Source organism: Bos indicus x Bos taurus, chromosome 20, assembly GCF_003369695.1.
Source record: "Bos indicus x Bos taurus breed Angus x Brahman F1 hybrid chromosome 20, Bos_hybrid_MaternalHap_v2.0, whole genome shotgun sequence".
Lineage (NCBI taxonomy): Eukaryota > Metazoa > Chordata > Mammalia > Artiodactyla > Bovidae > Bos > Bos indicus x Bos taurus.
In genome coordinates this window covers 48,801,491-48,804,677 of record NC_040095.1, presented here as the reverse complement: position 1 = coordinate 48,804,677, position 3,187 = coordinate 48,801,491, and the positions used below count along the sequence as shown (strand labels likewise).

Below are 3,187 nucleotides of genomic sequence, written 5' to 3'. Positions count from 1 at the left end.
CCCTGATATTGGGAAAGACTGAGGGCAGGAGAAGAAAGGGACGACAGAGGATGTGATGCTTGGATGGCATCACTGACTCAATGGACATGAGTTTGAGCAAACTCTGGGTTAGAGCGAAGGACAGGGAAGCCTGGCAAAAAGTCGGATACACCTTAGCGACTGAACAACAAACACCAGCAGTTAAGAGTAACTTTCCTGGAGGGCTGGGATGGGAAGGGAGATGGGAGGGAGGTTCAAAAGGGAAGGGATATGGCTGATTCACGTTGAGGTTTGACAGAAACAATGAAGTTTTATAAAGCAATTATCCTTCAATAATAATAATAATAAAAGAATACACTTTCCTGCTTGAACTCTCACTGCACTGAGGAGGTTTTCTCCGCCGACGCGCATTCTGCCCATGTCTCAGGGCTGTTCTGCTCTAAAAAGGATGCTCCTCCGCCCTCCTCGCAGCTTCCACCCTGCGTCTCCCCTGGCAGTAGGCACACACACGATGAAGAAGAGAGACAAGAAGTCCTTCAACCGGAGCCTGGCCGAGTAGAAGCTCTTCATCTACAGCCAGACCACCGGAGAGTTCCTGGGGCGAGCTGCCAAGAGCTGGGGTTTGATCTTGCTCTTCTATCCAGTCTTTTATGGGTTCCTGGCTGCACTCTTTTCATTCATGATGTGAGCCATGCTTCAGACTCTAAACGAAGACGGTTCCAAAATATCGTGACCAGATTCCTAGTCCAGGACTTGTGATTTTTCCAAAACCAGTGCCAACGTTGGATTTTTCATTCAGCCTGTCTGATTTGTAATCCTATCAAGGGTACGTTGATGACCTTAAGAAATTTCTAAAGCCTTATGGCTTAGAAGAACAGAAGAAACTCACATATTGTACCAATAGAAACTATTTTGAGCAGAAGGATCCAGAATATACAGCATGTCAGTTTCCTCTTGCCTTACTTGACCATACGGTGGTGTGGATGATCCCACATTTGGCTACCAATCAGGAAACCCTTGTATTCTTGTGAAAATGAGCAGAATAATTGTATTAAAGCCTCGAGGAGAACCAAGGATAGACTGTATTGCAAAAAGTGAAAGCACAGCAGTTCTATCAACTTATCCTCCCAATGGAAAGATAGATTTAAAATATTTGCATATTATGGAAAACAAAACAAAACTGCATGGGAGCTACGTGCAGCCACTAGTTGCTGTCCAGCTCAACTTTGGTAGTGATGGTGATGTAAAAAAAGTAATAGTTGAGGGCAAGATTGATGGATCACCCGACCTAAAAACCAAGAATGACCATGACAAGCTTTTAGGATGAGTTGCATTCAAGATCACCATGCATACATAGTAGGAGTTAGGATGTCTCCACAGAGTAAAGGTTTTGTTGTCTGTCTTCATTTTGTATCAGCCAGACCTGCCATTCCAGAATTATGAGACCACCTTGGAGAAAGGTGGAGTGGTACATGACACTGGGATAACATAGTGTGCTCCCAGATAACAGTGGTCCATGTCCTTTGAGGTAACTACCTGTTGCCTCTGCTGCCTTTTGAACCATGTACAGTCACCAGATAGGGACTGTGAACACCTGATTCTGAACATGTAGGTTGGGGATCTTGTCCAATTTTTATGTGGTTCAATTGCCAAGTGTCTAAAACTTAATGTCCTGTGCTATGTAAATATTTTATAGATTTAACACTGGTTAACTGTCATATTTTGATGCCAGCAAAGTTTTAGGGGATAAAATGGTGCCTGACCAACATCAAATGATTTTACAGATGCAAGAAATTCAGTATGTAGAAAAGTTCTGTATGTGAGGAGTAAAAGGAAAATAAAAGTGAATTTGAAAAAAAAAAATACACTTTCCAATGCAGGGAACACAGGTTAGAACCCTGGCTGAGGAAGTAAGATCCCACATCCTGCGGAGTAACTAAGCCCCTGCCACAACTAGAGAGAAGCCAGCATGCTGCAATGAAAGGCAACAAAAGATCCCACATGCTGCAACTAAGACCAGACACAGCCAAATAAATTAATACTAAAACATAAATAAATAAAATTAAAAAGGCATCCCCATACCTAAAATCATGTAGGCTTTCTTTTGTTATTATTTCTAGGAGTTTTACAGTTTTGCATTTTACATTTTGGTCTGTGCTCCCTTTTGAGTTTGTGAAGGTTATAAAGTCTTTCTACATTCATTTTTGTCTTGTGTGAATGACCAGTTATTCCAGCACCATTTTTTGCAAAGATGAAAAGACTATCTTTGCTCCATTGCATTGACTTTCCTAGTTTACAAAAATCAGTTCACTATATTTATGTAGATCTACTTCTGGAGTCTCTACTTTGTGACATTTGTGACATATTTGCCTGTTCTTTCATCAATACTGTACTTAGTCATTCAGTCATGTCTGACTCTTGGCGACCCCATGGACTGTAGCCCACCAGGCTCCTCTGTCCATGGGGATTCCCCAGGCAAGAATAATGGAATGAGTTGCCATGCCCTCCTCCAGGGGATCTTCCCAATCCAGGGATCGAACCCACGTCTCCCACATTGGAGGCGGATTCTCTACTGTCTGAGCCGCCAGGTGAGCCCTCATCAGTACTACATCATGTTAATTACTATAGCTTTACAGTAGGACTTGTATGGTTGCATCTGTCCTACAATTCCATTCTTTTCCTTCGATATAGTATTGGCTATTCAGGGTTTTTACTTCTCCATGTAAAATTTAGAATCAGTTTATCAGTACCATAAAATGACTTGCTGCACCTGATGGATTTATAACGTGGCTGATAAAGTCTAAAAATAATAAAAAAACTAATTCTCTTCTCTTTCTAACAGATATTATAGTATTCTCTTACACCATTTTTTCTTGGTTTAAAATATTCATAGGGCTTAACTAGAAACAATAGCAGTAGTGGCAGACATGCTTTTATAATTTTTTTTCAAGTTTAAGAGAAATAGATTTAGTAACTCCATGAATTTTAATGATTGTTTTCACTATGTGTAATATAGGCATCTTAAGGTATTAATAGAATGTTCCTTTCCATTCCTTCTGATTGAATATATTTTTAAAGTCACGAATATGAAATGAAATTTATTGAGATATTTTCTTAATGTATTGAACTATTATCACTTCAATATTTCATGAATGTAACAAAATATATAACGGATTGCAAGTGGTAATAGGACAGTCCAAAATTTTAA

General features: G+C 39.9%; 1 pseudogene; it reads left to right on the top strand.

Moving 5' to 3' along the window:
* Positions 1 to 490: 490 nt before the first annotated feature.
* On the top strand, positions 491 to 1,336 carry LOC113879042 (annotated as a pseudogene).
* The last annotated feature ends 1,851 nt before the right edge of the window (positions 1,337 to 3,187 follow it).